Below are 24212 nucleotides of genomic sequence, written 5' to 3'. Positions count from 1 at the left end.
TTCATCCCCTGGGAACAGTCTCATTAGTGGTCATGAACATCCATGGGGTAGCACCAAGATGTAATTAAAGGCTAAATAGATTGTGTTATGAGTGATGTAGCCCGGCTAAGGACTCTGACCACAGAAGTGGGGTCAGGAGGTGCAAAAATTACTTAGAAACTTCATGGCTTGGTGGTAGCTCAGGTGGACACAGGTCACAGTCAGGCTGAGCAAAAATTAAATATTTCAGCTCATTTCAACCAGATAGCTGTTCTTCGATTGTTTTTTGGTTTGTTTTTTTTTTAATAAACACAACTGAAACATTTTGTTTTGATTTTATATTTATATGGGGTGACTTAAGCAAAATTCAAATGTACTTGTGGGAAATTCCCTTTTGATCTAAATCATGTTTTCTGAGAGAAAAGTGCTGTGATGGGAAAGTTCCAAACAACTCAGATTTCAACATTTGTTTTAGTTATTCGAGACATATGATGCTCTGCACATTAAAGTATTTGATTTCATCTTGTTTCGTGATGTAACTGAATGATCCCTGTATGTCCATATGCTTGTTATTGCCAGTAAGTGGTGTTGGCTGGGTCCGAGGTGCAGGTGACAGATGCCATGAGAGCGATGCCAGTTTCTATGACTTTCCATTAGCTATATAAACAAGTAGGACTGCCACCAGCCACCACTATTGTACAGGGAAATTCAGCCTAAACGTGGTCTGAAGCCCTGTAAATACAGGGTACAAATGCAGCTGCTTCCCAGGATGATGCATGAGTCAATCCCAGCCAAACGCTAGTGGCTGAGGAGTGATCAAGCTTCTCCAAGGGCTTGTCCTGGAGTTACATCAGCTATTTACACCCTACTCTTTAGTGGCTGTGCCTTTTGTTACTGGCAGAGTAACTATTCCAACTAGCAAAAAAAATAATATATATATATATATATATATATTTATATAAAATATACCCTTTAAAACTGTTTACCCTGTGGCTGAGGAAAGTCCATCTGCTGTTGTGAAGCATCTTTACAGGTAATATAGCTCGAAGTCTTGGCTGTCCTTTAAACGGCTGGCATACTGGCTTTCATCTCTCCACATTTTATATAGGTAAATAACTTATGAAATAGGAATATGGGCAATTCTGATGTAGAGGACAACAGGAAGAGGAGCTGGGCTGAGGAAACCAAGGAACATGCGTGTGCTGTAGGACCTCTGCGTTCATGCATGGAAGATATGTATGAAAGTGTCCTGAAAATGGTACCATCACTTTGGATCTAAAGACTGTGTTTAAACAGGTGATGGATGCACCTGATTGTGGCTGCGTGGGAAATACTGTTAAGAAAAGAGATGATAGTAAAGGGGTTGCCTTTATGCCACTTGTCAAAATTATTATCTTGGGCTATCACTGACTGGAGGCTTTGCAAAAGTTTGTTCTTTTATTTTTCCAGTATTATTCTGCCTGATGGCTGCTGCTTATTAATTATTAAAGGAATTTTGCATCATTCAAAGGGCATGTTTTGCATTAGAGGGAGGAATGTCCACCTGACTGTTGACAGGATACCATTAAGGAGTGCCTTTGCATCTACTAAAGAAAATAATCTGAAATACATACCGAATACAAAGGTTTTGGAGGACCAGAACAATCTGACTTACTGCTTGTTATTTACATTCTCTTTTCCAGAGAATGAAAATGCCAGAAATAAAGGAGAGGAGCTACTTTGCACAATTTCCAGTGATTTTACAGACTGAATTTCAAATTTGTAGAAATCTGCCATGGGAAGGGGTTGCTGGCAAAGCTGGGGGCTCGTCCGCTCAGCCGGTGTCACATGGAGCGGCCAAAGATGGAACCAGTTCCCAAAGCATTCATGGTCTGGTGGCTAACCAGGACTTCGGTTCAAGACATCAGACTCTAATCAATGAGTTTTGGGAGACTCACGTACGGCTGCATGGACCATCTCAAATAATGTCTCTCTGTCAGTAAGGAGCTGGTCCGTCTGCCCTGTTGTGTCGATTGTCCCATGTGCTGGAGAGGATGCAGGTATGAAACTGGGCTTTTTCTCCACCAAATAAAACACTTCAAATGAAGTTCTGTGCATGTGCTAAAAAAAAAAACAAAAAGAAAAAGACTTGATTACTGGAGACGAACAGTGCACATGCTGAGAGGCTAATGTTAAGCTGACTTCGAGGTGGTGGGGAGATTATCTGTATCATTACCCCTGTTCTGTCTCCTTGCATTTCGGATTGGGCCCCCATGTAAACACTATAGATATATCAGCTGTTGGACTGTTTCCAGTCTGCTCCTCCAAAGTCACGCATCAGCAGACATTGCCGAGCAAGAAAAAATGGTATTTGTTTTTTTAATGTGCAAGATAACAGGACATAAAGAGTTGGCTTGACTTATGGCTGTAATACGTAATTTTTATTTTAAGTCTACTGATTTATTTGTTCAGTTTTATATTTGTATCTTGATAGCATGTTCCCTCTACTTCATACAGCTGTTCTTCAAAGTATGAGTTTTCCATCATGGTGCTGCTGAACTTCATGGCTCCATACAACAGGATTTAGAAATTTATCACAAATAAGGGGTGTTTTCAAGGGGCCATCTATCATCACAGTATTTTTTAGGAAATAAGGACAGACTTTTGGATTCTGATGTTATTTTTTACTCACTTAGCACTGGTGTAGTCTTAATTACACCACTTAAATTAATTCTCACCTACATGAGGAAAAAATAGGACAGTGTTGGGCCTGTTTAATTTTTATCCAGAATGATGGAATGGTTTATTCAGCCAGCAAGGAATGTCAGAATAATACAGATTTATCTTCTTTTGCAAGAGTATGATAAATTTGATTAATCTGATCTTGTGGTTATGAAGATTAGGCCGTCTCATGTGGCACAGAGCTGTTTGATGATTGTACTAGGAGGGGTTGTTTTGAAGCCAAGACCTCTCTATGCAGATGCTGCGCAGGCAATGGTGACTTCTGCCATTAAACGTCAGGCTCTTCTCTAGTTCTGCTTCCCACACTAGACATGGCTCCCGTCTTACCCTGCCTGCTCACATGGAGATATTGCATGCTTCAAGAGCTCAAAAGGGAAAGTTCAGATTTGGTCCTGAGTTTGGACAATGCCAGTGGTAGATCCAAAACCACCAAGAGATCAGGTCTTTGCCTCCTGCATGAGTGCTTCTGGCTCATTTTACATTAAAGCATGTTTGTTTTCTGCTGGTTAGCAACAAGATCCTGGTCCACCATTAGCTTGGTCAGGAGTTCCCTACATGGCCACCTGCTCACGCCTGCAGGAAGGGAGCGCAGCGCAGCCATCCGCAGCAGTGAGGGGAGGCGAAGTGGCAGAGACCTCAGTGACATCCTTTGCAAACTGGGCAGTATGGTGTTTGGAGCCCGTGGAGAAATTTCACTGCGGGGGGAAAAACCACTAAGATGGTATTCTGTAAGTGTCCGAAATGATGGATATCTCGAAGTGTCTGAAATGGTCTAGTTACGTGGTACCCCGGGTGCCTGGAGACACCCTGGAAGGTATGCTGCTTCACCACGGACTTCTCCAATGCTTTTCCCATCTTCTCACCTGCTAAGCAAAGCCTTCAACATGGCAACGAGCAAGAGGGACAAAGCACAGCTTGTGTGTCTTACACAGCACAAGGCTTTGTGTCATCTGAGTTACAGGAAATTAGATTACTGCAAGAGGTATCTCCTTGCAAAGGAGATGTGTCCAAACCTGTCTGACACCTGAGGCTGCCTGAAATCAAACCTCGGTGCTGCCTGTTGAATATGCTACTTTGAACCCACTGGAACTGAGCAGATATCCAAGAAGGACTTGGAGGCTAAATTTTGTTATTGGCTTGGTTGACAGGTACTTGAGCCTTTTAAACATTTCTGGTGTGTCAAAAACCACAAAAACGTAGAAAATTTCACATAGAGACCTTGTGTCCCATCCCTTCCCCTGTCTCACCTTGATTTCTGGTACTTGCTGTTTGGTTTGGCTAACATCAGAAGTGAAAGGACAGTATTTCTCATTTCTCATTCTGACCCAGACCAGGAAATGTGGAGAAGCATTTCTAGTCTTTCTAAGCTGAAGTCTCTTTTTTTTCTAGCCTGTAAGCAGGTAAAGGGAAATTTGCTTTTTGATCTGAGGAAGACATAGATACCCAAAACACTTCGCTCACCTTGGGTAAAAAAATATTATGAGATGCTCCAGCCTTTAAATGTTCTGGCTCCTGGAAGCAAAGAACTTCCTACTTTTATTTTAATTAAAGTTCGTCCTTGGGTAATCATACTTTGCTTTTCTAATCGAATATAGTGTGTGTGATGTGGGACTTTCCAAAACCAGCATCTGATTTGGTTGCTGTGTTCTCTGTCCCACTGGCCCTGATGAAGGAGCTAATATTTCCCTGTAGCATTTCCAAAGTTCATCTTCCTATGCAGTGTACTTCTCAACCTTCTTCATCAACAAAGATAAAATTATTAGTTTGTGATTTTTTTTAGAGCAGAGAAAACTTCCTGTGAAGTTTTTCATCTTACATTTGATTTAAAAATATAAGGGATTAGAGGGGGCTGAAAGCAAATAAAAATATTTGTATAAATTATCTGCTTTCCACAGAAATTGTCCATTTTTCTGTGATTTATGGAAAAATGCTTTGCTTTCTTCTTTCTCCTCTGCACTGCTTCCTCCGTCTTCTCATCCAAACAACTTTTTCTACACTTTGCAAAGTTTTTCTGTTTTCTACTGAAGAAAGCCAGGTATCATTTGGGTTTTTTTTCTTCCTTTGGAGGCAAAATGAAAATTTCTCTTACATCTGCTATTTTTCTTCCGCAAGCACCCTCATTTTTCTGAGCCCTTTTACAGTGCCTCCTTGTTAGGGGACAGAATCATTCCAGTGATAACGTAGATCTGTTTGTTTTGGGAGAAAATGCGAATTATTGCTCAGGAGGGACTGTTTCTTTTGTGTTTTCCCATGGTAGATCTGTATTCCCGAGCATGGTGGGTTTCCCCCATGGACCTTTGTCATCTCCTGGCTGCATGGACCGTTACCGGCTCGGGGATGAAGTGTGAAGAGCAGAAACTCACTGTGCACAGCCTGAGTGTCGGGAGATGCTGCGTCTGCTCCGCTCCTGCCCCAGCCTGACATCCTGTGCGACTTTCAAGCAAATCACTTGATGTCTTTGCATCGCCATACCTAGCCATCCTCGTCCGGGGTAATTACAGCTTCCTTGCTCGTAGGGTGCTGGTAGGGGAACTTCAAGCTTCAGCGGTGGATCCGTATGTTGAAGCGGAGCCCTGCATGCTGTGCTGTGCTCCGCGAGGGGAAGCAGCTTGTGGGAAAGGTATGAACTGCAGAAACAAGTGGTGCCTTGAAAAAGCTGCTGCAGGCTCCAAGCAAGCTGAGGAGGGGAGTTCCTGAGATGGAACTGCACAGAACCACAGGAGCCGCTGCGCAGACGGGCGCCGGGGTGCTTTGTTGCTGGGAGATGCAGTTCCTGGGGGGAACTTGGGGTTTGGGAGGCACCATCTCTGTGCCTTCATCTCTGACACCCTGGCCCTCACTTTTGTTTAAAAGCATGTCTGGGTGCTGCACCCTGTTAAGTAGTGGATCTGGGAAATAATCAGCCAGAGGCTGGAGTTTATCCCTGTGCCAGAGCCGTCTCTCAGGTCTTCAGCGGCACAGAACTCCCTGGCTTGGTTCATATTTCTCATTATAAACAATTTGCTTGAGTTTTATTGCTGAGGTAGCCACAAACTCTAGAGCTTCCGATACCTCCCTGCTCTATTTCTAGCCACCAGCAAGCCCTGCATTAGTCACTGTATGATGCTCCAAGCCGTTGCACAGGATGAGGCGGTGGAAAGCCTGCGAGTCCCAGCACGGTTGGACACCTCCAGCTGGTTCTTATTACAAGCTGGATGGTGTGTGAGGTGTGTCCTGGCCAGGCCTTTAAACATTATCTCGGGTCATGGGGAAAGCAGATCTTAGACAGTTAAAGCACCTTAAGACAGTGCAGGAGATGAGGAACATGGGAAATTATTTTTCGTGGTGAGCTGGGTCGGCTGGAATGGATGAACTTTTGGGAAGCAGAGACTGTGCCAAGGACTCCCACAGCTGTTGGTGGAGAGCTACAAAAATTTTAGGCTCCCTGATCTAAGTTTTCGTCTTCCAGTTGGACTGCAAGGAGAGAATTTTTGTCTTGGAAATGACTTCAGGGTAGGAGCATTAGAAAAAGGCAGTTCTCCATCTTCACATCTTGCCACACTGAAGCCTTCTGCAGGGCAGACCCTGCTGTCCACCTCACGTGGGACGGTTTCTAGCGTGAGGAAGACAACGGCACTTTCCCACTGTAAGGGAATATAGCCAGAATAAGGTTGTGAGATGGAAGGTGGTTGGCAGGGTGTAGCCAGACCTGTCAGTGGCTGCTTCAGTGATGGTGTTTGGAGAAGAGCTTTATAAAATATACCAAAGGTAATGTGCTGTCAGCTGTCTTGATGCCAGTGTTGTAAAAACATGTGTGTGTGTGTGTGTGTGTGTGTGTATTTAGAAAAAACACTTGCAGGGAGAATGGATATCAGCATGTGGAGAAATTAATACACTTTGGCAAAGAAGGAATACTTTTTATCAGCTGATCCAGAAATACAGTAATATTCAAGATGTTAACATTGTCCCTTTCCTTACAGCGCTTGATATGTGGTTTATACCCAGAGGAGGCATGGGATGAAGCCAAAGCTGGGAAAGTTTCCCCATGGAAGCAGGGATGCAGAGGAGGTTTCTGGTGGAGCAGCAGTTGATGGTCCGCACACCCAGCAGCTCCAGTGCTCCCGACCAGTGCCTGGGCGATGGCCAAGGGAAAGCTCTGGCCATCGGGCGGCTGTTGGGTGAATAACGTGGCAAGGGGACACCACAGGGAAATGTGGAAGAAAGACGGTTGAGTTAGTCCTGAATCTGAATTCAGATTCACGGCCATGTGCTTTGCAACCGGTAAAGATTAAGATCTTAATTTTGGCATTTCTTGTGCATTCTGCAGCCAGAACACGGCCTGTGTCTGCTCTGTGTAAGAGCCTTGGGAATGCTGGCATGCCGGGTGCGTATTTTTAGGTCACTTCTAGAGAAGTGGATTCATTTCGATGGAACCAGCCATGTCATAATGGGGATGAAGGACGGTTTCCACCTTACGTTGTCTCACTGTCGAAGGTTTTGACCTTGCTTACACGTCTGTTACCGCTAGATTTATCTTCACTGATGTTCAGACTCTGACGCTACCAAGATCATTATCAGACCGTCTCTGGATTTCAGTGGCCAAACACTCAAAAGCAGGGGCCCCCAGCAAGGGCTTCCTCTGCCTAGCACAAAATAAACACCAACCTGTGCTGAACTAATTCATCCCACTTTAATCCCTCTCCTCAGGAGGTCTCTTTGCCTTCCTGGAATCACCTGGCTTATTAGAAATTGGGCTTTTGAATGTGTTAGAAATTTAAACCTCATATTTCCACAGGCCATGGGGACATGGTGGAATGAATGTGCTTATTGTATCTTAGCAATCTAGTCTTCTGGGGTTGTCAGACTTTTTGAAGAAGGTTTGAAATAGGGACCAGTTTTATCTCACAGCAGGCATTGGGTCCTCACTTAACTAACTGTGCAACTCCATATAGATTTCTCAATGTAAAATATAGCACTGTACAATAATCAGGTATTATTTAGAAAGTATTTGGTAAGTAACATCTGCTGCATGGAAAATTAAATTAAGGGTGTTAAATAGGAGTTCAAAGAAAACAGGTTTGGAGGAAAAAACCTTTGAAGATACCTATTTTAGTTCAGATTTCAAGTTTAAATTTCCTCAAAGATGTTGGCAGGATTCATTTCCCCTTTGTACATGTAACATATTTGTTTATATATATACCATTATACAGCTCCTTTCAAGCTGAATATTATACTGGAATACAGCAAAAGACAAATTTATGATATGAAACTGGAGGAGACCATATTTCATACTGCATAAAATGCACCTCTGGAATTTTCAGTTCTTCTTTTCTGCAGTATTACAAATGCCTTCATGAAGTATCATGGCTGATGAGCTAAAAAAAAAAAAAAAAAAGAAAAGAAAAGAAAAAAATAACCTGTGGCTTTGGATATATTCACTTCAAGTTTGTGGTTAATATTTCCCAGGCTGCCTAGAGGTGAGTGTAAGTTCAGTCATCGCACCGCTGCTTCACCAGTCTCTGCCGGTGTTTCTAAATGATTATGAAAAAAGATTGTGAAAAATGGACCTGTGGTAAATTGCATCATCCTTGTTATGCATTTTTGGATGGGGACACAACATAAGCTCTGTGTGTGGGTCACGCTCAGCCTTCCCTTGCACTCCTCTTCCATCCCCACGGCAGCCGGCGGTGCATCCCTGGCCCAGCCCACGGTGCGTGCAAACCCGCTGCATTCTGCTGTCAATTGATGGCATAACCGTGCAGCTCTGGCCACGCCGTGTTCCTCCTTCGCACTAGAAATTCTGCATTAGCTAGTGGTCATGGAGACACCAGATTTCTCTTTGATGGAAGATAAAAAGCTGCTCTGGGTAGAAGTGCCCAGCCACTGTGCATAGGACCCCCATCAGCTACAAGTGTTCGAGTGGTGTGAGACCGAGAAATCCTAGAACAGCACTTCACTTTCTCACTGCCTGTGCCCTGAACTGTACAACTGCTCTTTAAACCCCTTTCTTTCCAAAATACAAAGAGTTTTTTCCTTCTCAGTCTTTGAGAGGTTTTACTTTAACCTCATTAAACTTCATTGCCAAAATCCAAAACAGAGATGAAGCAGCTGATATGTGAGAATACGAGTTACAAACTGGTGCTGAAGAAACACTTGCAATAAAACAGCCTCTCCGTACACGTCTTTAAACACCATACATTGCCGTGAGTTACAATAGGAAGAAGCGGGGAGTCCCCAGTTTGGCAGAGTTATGTTAGAAGTTAAACCAAGCCCAGTCTCTCTGGGTACAGCCAGGGCTGTTGTCTGCTGGCTCCTTGCATGTGGTTGGTTGGTGTGGTACTGGGATATATTTATGTTTTTTATTTGTACGTAAATATAAGAAAGCAGAAACATAAACCCTCCCCTGAACTTGGCTATTCTAAAATAAACCCCCACACAGCCACACATTTTGAGGGAGGTAACACAGATGCCACAACCATAACAAGTGTGAGTGTCCCTGGGCTTGTGCTGTCCCCACGGGTGCGAGTCTGGGGCTGTGTTATCCTGTGATGCCCACGTGCAAACCTGTCCTGTTTTTGGCTGGGATAGAGTTCATTTCCTTCCTAGTAGCTGGTATAGTGCTGTGGTTTGGATTTAGGATGAGAATAACGTTGATACCACACCGATGTTTTAGTTGTTGCTAAGTAGTGCTTACGCTAAGTCAAGGACTTTTTAGCTTCTCATGCTCTGCCGACTGAGCAGGCTGGGGATGCACGAGGAGGTGGGAGGGGGCACAGCCGGGACAGCCGAGCCAGACTGGCCCAAGGCCTGTTCCATACCGTAGGGCGTCATGCCCAGTATACAAACTGGGGGAAAGCTGGCCAGGGGGCTGCTGCTTTGGGAACTAGCTGGGCATCGGTCGGTGGGTGGTGAGCAATTGTTTTTCATTTGCATCACTTGTCTTTCTTGGGTTTTATTTCTCTCTCTTTTTGTTATTTTCCTTTTCTTCATCATCATCATTATTATTGTTATTATTATTATTATTATATTTTATTTCCGTTATTAAACTGTTCTTATCTCAACCCTTAAATGTTCTCACTTTTACTCTTCTGATTCTCTCCCCCGTCCCAGGGAGTGAGTGAGCAGCTGTGTGGTGCTTAGTTGCCGGCAGGGGTTAAACCATGACAAAACCTGATAAACCACAACAAAACCTGATATGCATCCATATCCCAGAGCAACTCCTGGTGCTTCAGGTGTATGTTAGGTACTTCAGCCAGGGAGCTACGCTGCTGGATAGGAGTTTGGTGCTAATTCACACCGGCACTTCTGTAACGCTTCCTGGCATCCATCTGCATTTGGGTACCAAACTGCAATGCGTCACCTAGACCTGCGATGCTCTTTACTCTGCATCTTGCTTCTATCATTGTGCGGTCATTTACTGACCCAAAATAGTCCTTAAAACCTAGCACAAGTAAGAGATCCTTTTGTTTTTTATATTTTGTCTCCTAGGTAGAAAACGCGTCAAGTCTGGCATCCATAAACCAGACTTTGCAACTGAGAGGTTACTTTCCCTATTGCAGTTTTTGCACAAGAGGGAGAATGGTACCTTAAATAAGAAGTGCCCTGTGAATCAGTCCCCATATGATGGGGTGTCTCCATCGGTACCCTGATTCCCTTGGCAACCCCGGGTCTGGCACGGACCTCTCCCTTTCCTACTCATTATAAAGCAGGAGTGATTGTACATGAAAGGAGGTGTCTGGATGTGAAACCAGCTGAGAAATATCCTGGCCACTTCTCTTTTCCCATCAGTAGATATTGCTTCAGTTCCCATTTCCTAATACTGCTTCTTTCATCAGCTTCAGGCCCTTTTCACCAGTTGCTTGCCAAGGATTTCTGAGCCTTGGACCAAGACATACTTCAGCTATTTTAAATTAAATCTTTGATATTCCTATTGCATTTTGTCTTCAAATGGGTATTTATCATCCTTTCTACAATTTTTTTCCCTCTTTTATGGCTACTAGAACTGCAAGCTAGAGTAAGATATTTACACCATGCTGTCTGCAGGGCTCTGGCCATGGAAATAATCTCTGTCCTCCTCACCTCTTGCCTACGCCTGACTTTTCCCCACTCTTCCTTTTAGCTAGACCTTTCTGCCGGCTTTCTCTTCTAATAAACCTTGTGTCACTTCCCTGTCCTTTAATATTAAAGTAAAACGGACACCAACTTGTATCTCAAATACCCTGTAAAATTTGTGAGTCTCAGACCATTAGAAAATTGCTCAGATACTTGCAGTGAATCAGGCTGGAGTTGGCCGGACAATACCTGCAGTCATGCTATCATCATCTCATCGCTATATTGCTGCTTCTGCAAGTTTGTAGCTTTTGCGGTATTTAAATAGTGCTGGTTCCACCACAGTGCCCAGGGGCCTCAGTTTCCACCAGGGATGGTGCTGCGGTTTTGGGATCATAGTGCACAACAGTGACGAGGGGGAGGAAAGTGGTTCTCCTGATGGTGCAACACACACCCGGGGCTGGGTGTTCATTCCTGCTCCTGCGGAGCTTGTGCTTTCTCTCCTCCGGGCTGTTAGACCAAACATACCTTGTATCTGTACAGAAACTAACACAATTCAATGCTGATTTTGGCCAGCAGCTTTGGCACTGCTTCAACATAAAAATTCAATAAGAATTTGCTTGTTTCCAAGAGACCCTTCATCGGGCAGCAGCAGAAGGGAGCAGATTCAGACCCAAGCTGCCTTTGGGCTCTGACAGCACCACGCTGCTCCCTCCCCACCCCGGGCATCCCTGTGCCCCATCGCCAGGTATTGCTGTCACCAAAGCTCCCACTGCGGTGCTTTGCACCCCGGTGGTAAGTAAATCAGGTAGGAAAGCAGCAGGAAAGATCAGGCTGGAAACGGCTGGGGTTTGGGACCTGGCTCCTGAGTGTGCTCAGCTGGCCCCGCAGCAGCACCGCTCTCAGCTGCCGGATTACCAGCAACTGTCCCACCCCCCCCGACCTCTGCAGCTATTCTTTTCAGAGCTGTAAGGAAAAGGAAATAGGAAGTAGAGCTGCTGTAATGCATTTTTGTACACTGCTGGGTTCTGGTATGCTCCAATGTGTTGCTGTTTACCTTGCAAGTGGTTTTTTGTTTCCATTTGCATGTTGTAATCAGCAGCTGCAGCTCTTCTGAGCTCAGCACCCTGCCATACTCCGGGTTTTCTGTGGGGCAGTTTAGCCAGGGGCACCTCTCAGCTGCATCCTCTTATCAGCAAGGGCTTTGCAGTGAGGTTATTTAGCACAGGGAGGAAGGAAAGGAGCCAGCAGGTCCATTTATCTGAAAGCAGGGCTCCTGGGGCAGCAGGGCCAGCTCCACAAAGCCCTGGCTGTGGGTTCTGCCCTTGCAGTGATGTGTAGTAGAGCCAGGCTGGAAGCCTGCATCACATCAGCTCCTCTTTGCAGCAGGTACTCTGATATTGTTTGAAATTTTTATTGCTTGTTACCTAAGGATAGAAGTGCTTGAGAGAAACTAGGAGTGCAATCCCAACGGTGGGGATGCACTGGTTTGCTGGTATCCTGGGGTTAGAGAGGAGACTGCAAGCTAATTTAGTGTGACACTGGGTTGAGAAATAAGGGCAGGTAAACTACAGGGTCTGGGTTTTAATGACTCTTGGTCTGGGGTTTCTAATACCTGTTTTAGAAATACATCTAAGGAAGTTTGTATCTTGTTGTTTGACCTACATGTGGCTTAGAACTGCTGCAGTCATCCTTGGCTTTCTTTTTTACCCTCAGAAGATAAGTAAATAAACATAATCATTTCCATGTAGTGAGTGCTGTGGGCTATCACTTATTGGCATGAATCAAAACGATTCAAGAGCATTACTGAGTGTCCTGGCAATGAGAGGTAAATGCTACTGGTGGAGCTGCCTGCACAGGTGGGTCTCCAGCACATTACAAGTGTTGCATTTGAAAACAAAATGAAACTGTTTCTTCCTCCCCCAACCCCCTTCATTCATAGACACAAGCCAAACTCTTACTGGCTCTAGGCTTTCCTTTTCTGTGTGTGTGTTGTCATCCCCCCCCAAATATTTCTGGGTTTTCCTCTCTTCCTTTCACTGTACTTTACAGGACACTTCTCCTGTGCCTGTTTCTTGTTGTCCTCCTGCTGCAATGCTCTGGATGGGGGCCAAGCCTGAGGGCAGGCAATGTCTGCCCCTGTGTGACTGGGAACATCATGCAAAGAAGGAACTTCCAAGGCACCAAATGCCTCTTCCTAACCTGTGCCAATTGCCCTCCGCTCCTATATACTTCAGTAAGAATGAGCAATTGTCTACTGTGGCTTATTCTGGTAATAATGTGCATTAAAAGTGCCTTCAGAGGAGCTTCCCACATCGTATAGAGGGCAAGGGATCTCTTGTGCTTTAGTTTTCTGCATCTAGATTATTTTGTTTGAGAGGCTTCCTGAGAAATTCAAAGCACTTGTGCGCACAGCTGCGATACCACCAAACCCCAGGGCAGGCAGGGCTCCTGGAGGCTTTGCGGAATTGCTGGTTGTGCTCTCCTTGGTGTCCCTCCGGAGACAGAAACAGGGGTGAGCAGATGGACCTCTGCACCTTGCAGCAGCACTAGCCTGTGAAGGTTATTCCCCGCTTCCAATTCAGTGAAAGCTTTTGGTCTGATATTTCTTGGTTGGGGAGTGGAGGGTTTCTTGTTATTGATGATCCAGCTTTCCTCAAATAGTAAGTTTAGAGTCCTTTTTTTTGAGTTTTATAAAGCAGATATTAAGGCAGCACCTCAGTGCATAGAATGCCTTAGCTGGTGTGAAAGACTTGAGTAGAAATGCCATGTAAAGTGTCGTTGGGATTCGCTTCTGCTGTTGAAGCTGATACAGATGGTTTCACCTGGGAGCTTTATGCTGCTATACTTCTGGGCAGCATAGAAACATCATCCACCAACTGAGGGAATGACCACCAATAGCTGTATTTCTATGGCTGTGAGGTGTGGAAAAACAGGAGACTTAGTACCAGACCTTAACTGAAACATAATCAAAACTTAACAAGAAAAGAGCTCTTGTGAAAGCATGGTCTGGAAGCCAGCTGCTGATTAAAGAAAGATGATAAACAGATGGTAAATCAGTGCACTAAGCAGGAGGGGAAAGCAAAGAGCTTCTTGTGAACTGCACCGCCTGCAATGATCTGCTTGCTGGTGGAAGAACACAGCGGAGTAGTCCTGTAGCATAATTCATGTGGGAAGGGACCTCAGGAGGACTCTAGTCCAACCTCCTGCTCAAGCGGGGTGACAAGGTCAGACCAAGTTGCCCAGGGCTGTTTCCAGTCAGGTCTTGGAAACCTCCAAAGATGGAAACATTCCTGGGTGACCTGTCCTACCACTGGACTGTCCTTGAAGGAAAAAACATCCCCTGATATCCAGGCTGAGCCTGTCATTTCAGCTTTTCCCCCTTGTCTCTTGTGCTCCCACCATGCACCCTCAGAAGAGCCTGGCTCCACTTTCTCAGTAAGCCCCTAGCAGGAGGGTGCTGTGAGCCCCCCCAAAGCCTCTCCTCCAGCAGAACAAGCCCCCTTTGCCCCCTCCTCTTACAGGAAGGGCTCTGTGCCCCTGGCTGTGCTGGTGGCTTCAAGCTTTTTGGGCTTATTGGTCCAGTTTGTCAATGTCTTTCTTGTACTGGGGGGGGACTCAAAACTGGGTGCAGTATTCTAGGTATGATCTACTGAGTGCTGGGTGGAGGGGACCCTTCCTTCGATCTGCTGGGTATGCTTCTGTTTGTGTATATTGACGTGGAGGTCTGAATAGACAAGCCTGTGTGAATTGGAGACGCGAGCAGGAGGTGACCTGGTCCTCTGAGGTGGAGATCAAAGCAGAGGAAGTGCTGAATTGGGGCATGAATCATGCACACGCTGAATTTGGGGTTCCCGTGACTGCAGCAGACGGGGCCGGAGCTGGGCCCGTGCCCCCATGGCATTAACCCTCCTGTGCTGATGACTGACGCCAGCAATCAGCCTTTCTTCTGTGCTTCTTGCAAGTGTTGTGAATGATGTTGGTGAAGCATGTTTTTAAGTGGCAATATATTAACGGGTGGCTTTTGCACAGGAGACCTCCCAGGAGCTCCTGTGGGTGGGGGCTTATCATGTGAAGCCAATGCTCTCCAAGCACGGAGATCTGTCTTCTCGTCTTCACTGCACGTGGCTTGGTGGCTCCAGGCAACGCTGTCTGCTGGACACTTGCTGGATATGGACTTGGTAGGACAATCAGTGAGTGCCTGGAGGGATAAGAGCAAAGATAAATGCTTCTGCAATGATCTGCCAGACCCGCGGGGCCATGAGTACTGGTCAAGTCACTACTCCCCCATATTAGCTGTGGGGAAAAGAGGATATCCAAGGAAGCAAGTTCTTGGTTCTTCAGGTATGGCCTTACCTGGTGCCCACAGGCACTTCTGGCCACACTCCTGCTGCAGTAGCATTAGACTGCACACTCCAGTTAGGCATGCTATAGAAATACTTCGATAGAAAGTGGTTTAGACTAAATCTACACTGGCTATACAAGCATTTTTACTGCCACCTCCCCAAGCAAGACAGGGAGTTTTCAATTACAGAATCACAAGCAGCCACACAGGACGCACCCTGATTTATGCATCAAATACCAGGAAAGGTTTAAGTTCTGTTTGTCACTTAGCAGATGGTGACGGTTGCTCCAGCATGTGAAATATTTTATGCCTGACACCTCAATTCAGGAAATAGTGGTTTGCTCAGCAGAGGTACAGGAGGCAGCAAGTTGTTATCGAGTATAACATTAGCCTTTCTCATAGTTTTTCTCAATTTACTGAGTTTGTTTTCCAGAGCAGAAAGCTGTACTGGGCTCTGCACAGAGAGCAGTGCTCTGCCCCAGGTGACACATGTGGGCTCAGGGCGCCCGCAGCAGGGGACGTGTCCCAAGTGCCAAGCTCTCGAGTGTTTTGTTGGGTTTTTGACACCATAGCAAGTTCGTTTTCCTGCAGGGTTGGGCTCGCAGACCCGAGTCGCTGAGGTTCCTGTTCCTCAGACAAAAAGTGCCTGAGGTTTGCTGAACCACAGCGAGTTCATTGTGAAACTGTGCCACCGAAGTGGCTCCAGCTGCCCCCGCATTGTTTGTTATTCTGTAAAGGGGGGTGAAGTCAGTCCCTTCTAGGTCCTTACCAAGAAGTCAGGAGGCAAGCGCAGGGCTGTGCTGGGCGGCTGCTGTGCCCATCCCATGGGTGGGAGGGCAGCAGTGCGTTTCCCGCACTGTCCTCTTGACTTTGAGGGGGGACCCATGGTAAGGACAACACCTGGGTCCTCTGTCTTGCAGGTCGCCAGGTCCTGCACTGAAAGCAAAAAGAAACAAGTTGGAAGGCCAATGTCGTCTTCCTCACCTTTACAGGGGCTATGTGAAAGGGTCATGGAAACGATGGAGCGGCTCCTTCCAGCCAAGGGCCCAGGGGAAGCTGGAGCGCAGCCCCTTGCTGCCTGCTGGCACGGCTGCTCCCACTGCTTCTGTGATTGCAGACACCTTCTTGTTTGTAAAGCGGTTGGTGTGGGTTTGGTGAGCACTGATAACCCGGGGAGAGTTGTGGAGCTGGTGAGCCAGGGCCCTCCGCAGGTGGCCTTCAGCCAGCCCCGTCGAGATGGGCAGGGGTGCAGAATCCCTGCAGCAGCCAAGCAGTGAAAAGGAGCTGGTTGCTAAAAGCGAAGCCTAGCCCGCCCGTGCCCCTCCCGCAGGGTACAGGATGTGCTTGGCAGTTCCTGGGGTTGGCAGGGAAACACCTCTGCTGCAACGTGATCCCAACAGCCTTAAACATGGCTCGGGATGGAAGTTATTCTTGTTCATGGCAAGAACCTTCTCCAGGGCAGTTAGCAGGTTTCCCTGAAATACAGGACATTTGCCTTTACTTGGATCTAACTGTAAGGTACCATCCAATGTGTTTGTGGTGCAGTGTCAATGCTCCAGCCTCGGCACTGGGAACAGTCGAGCATCAGCTGTGGGATGCCTTGTGCTGCCTGGGTCAGGGGAGCAGGCTTCTGCTGCTGTCCTGCTGCAAGGTCTGTAGCCCCTGCAAAAGGGGGAAAAGCAGAGTCATTCCTGATCCTGGGGAGACTGCCTTGAAAGGCCACCTGCTCAGCCTGGCTGTGCTTATCCATGGCAGCAGGAGATGTCACCCTGCCATGGAACATAGAAAAAGGCTTCCTCATACCTATGCACAGTTTGAGGGCTGCCCACACTCCCTAAGCCCTGGATGCTCCTGTTACATAAAGGTGCACGCAGTGTAATCAAAACACCTCAATGAGTTCCGTCTCTCAAGATGTTAATTAGGCAGAAGATTTGCTACCTGGTTATCACAAGTAAAATACTGGAGGAAAGTGAGCTGGGGTCTTTCTCCTGCTGAGCTGTTCATCAGGGATGGGGATGAGGGGCTCAGCCTGTGCTTCCAGCAAAGATCTCCATGCTTCTCCACGAGGAATTGCTGTTTTGAGGGAGGGGAATTTTCCTGAAGATAGGCATTATATTCAAGCTTTGCTGCCAGCACGTGCACATGGCTTTCATGGGCCGCTGCCTGTCTCAGAGCAGAGGTGCAGGAGGTGTTCAGCTGCAGGGATGAGGCCGTTGGGTTCTGAACTGTTGGGATGAACCCAACAGCAAACAGGATCTGGGAATTAAGGCCCAAAAATTAGTCAGCTCTGCATACAGCTGGGCAAGAGTATAATCTAGGTGGGCCCAAGCCTTTTAAAATCAATGGAAAAAACTTCTGTTGTCTTTAGCTCTAAGGAAAGATAACATTAAATCAGCTAAGAAAGGGTGGTTTCAGTAACAGCGCTTTCATTAAACCCACCACCAATCTGAAATCTGGTCAGTCACAAGACGTAAATTAAAAATAGGTCCAAGTACGCTCCTATTAATTGCTGTGTGTTTTTTAAATCCGCTTCCTCCTCTTGATGATTGCTTTCCTCTCCCTGCCTCATGGAGAAGAAGCCAGTCAATGAGACAGGCTGATCACCCGTGCATGGAAATTGTGCATGTAACATCGGTGAGCTGTGCTCGTTTGGACCATTCCTCTTGACTTGCCTGGTGGCATTTTGCACAGTGGCTGGGAAGTAGCACATTTCTGATGCACCGGTTGTTGTAAAATGTTTGCAACCCTTGTGGTTCAGATAATACTCTGTAGGCAACTTCTAAGATGCTTTTGGTATGGCTCAGATGCAGTTGTTGATTGTTGGTGTGAACCTGATGGATGTTATACATTAGTAGATACAAACTACGTGAGATTTCTTGATGTGATGCAGCTTGTGCAGGGATTTTGGCACGCAGCCTGAGATGATACAGCCAACACATGAACATTAGGCAAATGAAGCACAGCTTTGCCACAGCCCCGGCCTGCACTGGGTGAGCTGGGACCCCACCACGGGGTGAGGGCGGGGGGCGTGCGGCGCTGCAGGGCAGAGCAAATGGTGGCCTGCGTCACTCACACAGAGGCAGGTCACCCTGGTGCATCCCCAGGAAAGTCTGTCCGTGGGCTTCCAGAAGTGTGGCGTGCGGCATGCGGAGCAGGAGAAACCCCAGTGAGGCTCTTCTGAAGCTGATGGCAAAGGATAGCTCTGGGCAGGAATGGCAGCTGCTGGATGGAATACTGACTAATTATTTCTGTGTGAAATGTATACGTGCTAACATGGTTCACTTGCTGATTTTAAATAATGCCACTGGTAATCCATGCTATCTCCCTCCAGAATTTTTTAAAAATATCCTAAAAACCAGTTTACCAGCCACAAGGCTGGGAACAGGCCAGCATAGTCCACGCTCCGCTCTCTGCTTCCTCTGCTTTCTTCAGCAATACAGTTGGTGAAAACAAAGTTGTACCTGTCTGGACTTGGCTTCTCAATTAATTTTTTCTGCCTGAAGACCGTTGGTGAAAACTTTATAGTATTTAGCTCATGACAGAACAGACTCGGGGAAATGTATTCTTGCAGTGCAGATATTAAAACTGGGCACGTTCAGTGTTTATGCCTGTGGTTATCCTGGATCTTGTTATTTAATAGCCCGGCTTACAAATACTAATACATGTAATGCTTGTGCTGAATTCATTTTGAACTAGGGCCAGCATCCTTATGCTGTTTGCTGTGCTTCATTCTCTGTGCTGTCACTGCTAAACCACAGCATGCTTAGAAAGGAGCAAAACCTCCATCTACGCAAGCTCCTCAGACCATTACCCCATCCTCCTCCCAATGAAACCTGCCTTTTAACCACTCCCTTGCTTTTGTATTTTTAACCATTGCTCCATGCAAACAGAGGAAACAAAGTCCTTCCCTTTGCCAGTGGCTGGCGAGGCAGCACTTTCTGCTAGGGCAGTCGTGTGAAGGTGGAGAGATTGAATTCCCCTGGAAGATCCCCAGAAGCTGCTGCACACATCTCAGCTTGCCCCGGTGTTTCCGTGCTTTGATGCTGTGGCCACGTGCCTGCAGCGTAGCGTGTCGCAGCCGTGCGATGGGGAACAATGCACAACAGGCGGGAGCATTTATTTGAAGCGTGAAATTTCCTATACCAAAATAGATTGTGAGTTCATCTGCGATGACTGGGCATCCTCTGCACAGGCACTGGCAGTCGTCATTGTTGAGGATGCTCATGTTGTGTAAGTAACACGCGTTGCTGCTCTTCTGGCCCAGGAGCTGGGTGCCGCTTGCCAGGGAAGAGCCGCTGGCAACCTGACGTGCCACCAGCTCAGCCTTCTCCTCCCTGCAGCCTCATGGCAGCTGAGGAGACACCGGTGAGCTGCGAGAGGCAGGTCTGTGCCGTGCGGGCTGTGACAGCATCTCACCCCTAACCCTGCCAGATGTCCCTAGCTGGCAGCTCCACTGGCAGGTGACAGTGGCTGCACCCAGCCATGCCCAGGCCAGCCAGGCACCGACCGTCAGGCTCTTCAAAGGCTTCACAGTGAAGTTTCTGTATGAATCGTGAGCAAAACAAACGGGGTGGATCATCTGGAAGATAAAGAGGCTGAAGAGAGCCCAACTACTTGTCGGCTGTCAGGGGGCAGGGAGAGAGGCTGGGTCTGCTGTCCTGTTTGCTCCCTGCAGATTGGATTCCTTGTTCCCAGAAATGTCCTGATAACCATTGTCCAATACCTATTCCATCCATGCATTTGTCCTGACTTTGTTTACCAGCCTTATATACCAGAAGGGATGATTAACTGCTTTTGTATTCATGCAGAGGCAGACCCTGGTAACCTCTGGCACCTGGGTCCCAACCCGCAGTGGATGGGTGGGTGATGAGATCTGCTGCCCTCATCCACTCCCTGGCCCTCATCATCTCCTAGTCCTGTGGCTACAGATCCTCTGGCTACCCCATCCTCCTTGTTACTCCTGTCATGCTGTCTGTGACTTGGCACCACTCTTCACCTTGGTCAGCAAGGCGGTTAGTGGAATGAGCATATGATTGTCCCCACCTGGCAGCCCTGAGTCATTAATACCATGGTTTGACACCTCTGCTTATATCCAGCTGGTGACCAAATATGTCTGCCAGCAGGATGAGCAGGTTTTCTAGGGTTTTAGGTGTTTTATGGCTGCTGCTGTCTTGGGTTGATGTGGCCCTTGAGCATTCAGCTCAGTGGCAGTGCATACCATGCTCTTGTTTGAGCTCTGAAAAGGGCCATGGGAAGCTTTCCCTGACCCTTTCCAGCTGCTGGGATGGGGTGGCTACCCACAGCCCAGTGTGGCAGGGAACCACGCCGGCTGAATTTGCATCCTGACATTATCAAACAGATAAGACCATAGGTTAGAGGGGAGAGAGATAGCTCGAGCTACACGCACCATGCCGCCTGCACGAACGTGATTTTATTACTGCCTTGTTTCTTTTGTGCGTGGGGGGGCCGGGGAAGGACAGGGCGAGTTTAAAAGTGAAAGAATTATTGAAGGGGATGGAAAAATGTGGGAGGAAAAGGATGTCTGAAGTGCAGCGCTGTGGTGGTAGAGGGTACAGAGTGGACTGAAGCACTCGGTGTAGGAGAAAACACAACTTGGATACAATTTCCATGAAAATGTGACTTTCCTCCCTTTCTGGGAAGCTTTTTCCTTATCTAAGCTCTAAAACCAACCTTTCTACAGACAACACTACTTCTGTTGGCCCTCGTGAGCCTCTGGGAGAGGTTTCTGTCCTGCAGAAGTTTCTGTCTTCCTTGTGTTGTGTGTAGGAACATGGGGGGGAAATGGACCCTTGGGGAACCAAAGAGGAGGAATGACCCAGCGCAACAGCAGAGAAATGATGTTTGCAGTCCAGGATACTCAGTTACTATCTAAGCAATAGTTTGCCTTTGCACCACAAACAAATATTCCACTATTTTTTGCGGTTATAAATTCATACCTTTGGTCTGAAGCATTGCTGTCCTTTATAGGTGTGATATGGTAAATCATGTGACTGCCTGGAAATGCGTCCAATTATCAGGATTCAATCACCATGGCAAATAAAGGTGAAACAATAATTGCAGGCTCTGCTGCCTGTTTGGCAAAGTTCATGCAAGGTGCCACCGCTCTGGGCAACCAAGAGCAAAAGGCTCCTTTAGACAGTGTGGTGCCGAGCCGCTCACAGGTTGTTCCTAGTGAGCGATTAAACCATGAGTAATGTGCTGAGCAAATCACAGGGGAGGAAGCCATGTTTCCCTCTAATTATGGAAGGGCATTTTAACAAGTCGTTTGGACAAAGATCGGGGGAAAAAGCAACAACTCTTTATTTATAGGTCAATGGTTTTCACTAGGAAAAGCTGCAGTTAACAGATGCGTGATATCCTTGCCTCTGCAGCACTGAAAATCCCTGGTGGCATGAACCAAGGTCTGCCACCTTGATGCAGGATGCTGCAGCAGAAAAATCTGTGCCTGAGTCACTGTAGGGCTTTCCCAGGTTCAGGTTGTGGGACTGTTTCTGAGACTGTGTGTTATTTTCAGGATGCTTTGTCCTGTTGACATCCTAGAGTTCTAAAACTAAATAAGGAGAATTTGGGATTTGTCTTTAAATGGTTTCAAGGTTTGTAAGTAAACTGCAGCCAGTGATGGTTTAAGTACAGTGTGAGCGATGGAGAGCCCCTGCTCAAGCAGCCTGCCAAGCCTGCAGCATTAGCTCGGCTCATTTCCCAAATGACCACTCATTACATAACGACTACTTTTTGTTTTCCACCACAGAGAGGTGATCTCTCTTTATTTTTAAACCAGTTGCATTGCCTATAGATCTTCCTCACTGTTACACAAGGTTCATTGCACAAGAGCCATGTACCCTTCAAGCCCTGCCCATAAAAACTTTCCTTTTATTGCTTTGTCTGGGTTTGGCAGGGGTGAACTCTCTCCAATGACCTGGTCTCCTGAAATGTAATTACTTTGCAGCTAAATGTAGCTGTTTGCGTATTAAAGGTGAAAACAACTCTTACTCCAACACAGGAAAGTCAGCTGAAGTTTACTGGGTTTATGAAGAGCTTGATTAGGATTGGCAAGTTCAGAAGAATCCAATGTCAAGGTTTTAAAACTGTGTTTGTCGCATAGGCTATGCAGGAGGTTCATCCTAAAGAGCTCATGATGCTCCTCTGGGTACAAGCAGCCTAAAGGTCTCCTTAGTTTGCACTGGGAGAAGAAATGTCACTTCTACAAATCCCACCTGCCCTGGAGGCGATGGAGGAGCCAGTCAGGCATCAACGTGGCACAGCAGCCTCTGAGTCTCAGCTGGAGAGCTCGACTCTGCTTCTTTTTCCACCTCCCAAAATGTTCAAAACAACAAAACCAACAAGAAAGTACTTTGAATTTGGAAGTTATTCACCCAGTGAAGCAACTGGACGGATAAATTCCACCCTGTGATGGGACTTCACCACTTTTCACTGGCAAAATACCTAATGTGCGGTTGGCCACGCAGGTACCTCGGCAGGTGGTGAGGGAAAGCATCTCCTCTGTCCCGGTAAAAACACACTTGGAGCGTGTCTGTGGTCCCTGGGTGTGAGGCACTAGCTGCTGTTTCCTTCTGTCCTCAAATCTTGGTCAAACCTTTTACCTGTGAAAATTTAAGTGCTGGGGTTTTTTTGTATCTGAGCATAACTTGCTCCTTTTAATGCATGAAGGGGCAGATTAATCTCTATCTTATTTTTAGCACTGTCTGCATCATAGAAAGTTTCCCTTCTCTCTCCTGTCCCCTCCCCCTGTGTGTAACAAACTTGCAGCAGTTCCTAAACAAAACCGATTTCCTCTGGTTGTGTCGTGACATGGAGCTGCTGTCCCTGCCTGGGCGTACAGAGGCGGCTCTGGATCCAGCAGCCCCACGCTCTCCCCAGCAGTAGCTGCTGCTGCAGCTGGCCAGGGCACAAGTCTGATCTGGTGGCTGATTACTTTGCTTGTGCACAAAACGCTCCTGCTCTAGATCTGCACTGGGTAGTTGGGCAGGATTTTAGGTGGGTGTGATCTGAGGCAGCCGTGGCCTCTGCTCCGGCAGCCCTGGTACCCAGCGGGCTCCTGGCTGGACGGATCCCTTCCCAGGAGGTGGACCCTTGGGCCAGATACCCTGCCAGGGAGTGTGACCACTGCAGGGAGATGGCAAGGTCATTGCTTCCCAGGCTGCCACCCACACAGAGCCAGGATGAGGCCCTAGGAAGCTGCTCTACCTGGTGCCACCTGGAAGGGTGCTGCCTGCAGCTGCCTGCTTTGGGCTGTCGCAGAGGTAGGGCCAGTTAATGACTAACAGGCACTGCAGGAACCCTGCCCAGCCTCTCCCTCTCCGGGCTGCCCATCCACCTTGCTGTGCCGTATCCGAACCTTTTAGCTGTGCTGGATTTGAGACCCACCACCACCACCCGCTTTCTATGGCACTTATTTTTTCCCTCGGTAAACACCACATCTGTCCCTGCATGTCTGCAGGTCGAGTCACAGCAGAGCCTGTGCCAAAGGCCGTAGGAAACGTCCGCTTTGTTCCAGCCCTTTGGGTTGGGTCTTCCTCTCCCACAGCCTGATATTCTCCTTGGTCCGCCCTCGCTCTTGCTCAGTGAATGAAGTTTTTCCCCAAAGGCCATCACGGCACAGCTTTGTTCAGTACAGGGGTTTTCCAGGCAGTGTCAGATGCCAGCGGCTGCAGCTGGAGACACATTGCATCAGCCACGCTTGTCTCTTGTCTCCCACCCCAGACGACGCAATAACGTCAGACCTTTCCAGCCTGAAAGTATGGCAAATGAATAAAATACATAGTGGAAAACCAGCTTGCTTTCCGCTTGCCTTCTGAATTGTTCACGTGCTTTCTTTTAGGCAAACCTGAGTTATTTAGCTAGGTCTTCACTGCTGATCTTATCACAGGAGTTGACAGTGTTGCTGGTAGGGACATCCATAGCAGGGACTTAGTGCAGAGGGTTTTTTAATAGCAGAGCCTGTAACCCTGCTCTAAGTTAGGTCTGCCTGTCGCAGGTGATGGCAGATACAAACCAACTACCCGACATGTGCACAGGACCTGGACAAGCAGGATTCCACCCATCAGCTGCACTGGGAAGAGGCAGGGTGGAAAACGGGAGCAAACGGTATTAATTCCCT

The 24212-nt window shown here is 47.2% G+C and overlaps 1 long non-coding RNA gene across 7 annotated transcripts in view; it reads left to right on the top strand.

The window, feature by feature from the left end:
* The window catches only part of LOC148056159 (uncharacterized), a 43734-nt gene extending 19543 nt beyond the window's left edge, over nucleotides 1-24191 (top strand). The window contains exons 3-7 of one of the 7 annotated variants that reach the window (XR_015703904.1): nucleotides 1088-1275; nucleotides 1662-2018; nucleotides 3211-3428; nucleotides 4958-5191; nucleotides 6660-24191. This is a non-coding gene — a long non-coding RNA (uncharacterized LOC148056159). The remainder of the gene's footprint in view (nucleotides 1-1087; nucleotides 1276-1661; nucleotides 2019-3210; nucleotides 3429-4957; nucleotides 5192-6659) is intronic. The other 6 variants (XR_015703905.1, XR_015703902.1, XR_015703907.1 and 3 more) reach the window with 6 other exon arrangements.
* Nucleotides 24192-24212: the final 21 nt, after the last annotated feature.

The sequence above is a fragment of the Nipponia nippon genome, unplaced genomic scaffold (genome assembly GCF_047370975.1).
Source record: "Nipponia nippon isolate SJK-2023a ecotype South Korea unplaced genomic scaffold, ASM4737097v1 scaffold_17, whole genome shotgun sequence".
In the NCBI taxonomy this organism is placed as follows: Eukaryota; Metazoa; Chordata; class Aves; order Pelecaniformes; family Threskiornithidae; genus Nipponia; species Nipponia nippon.
The sequence above is the reverse complement of the archived record's forward strand: the minus strand, read 5'-3'. Positions and strand labels throughout refer to the sequence as shown.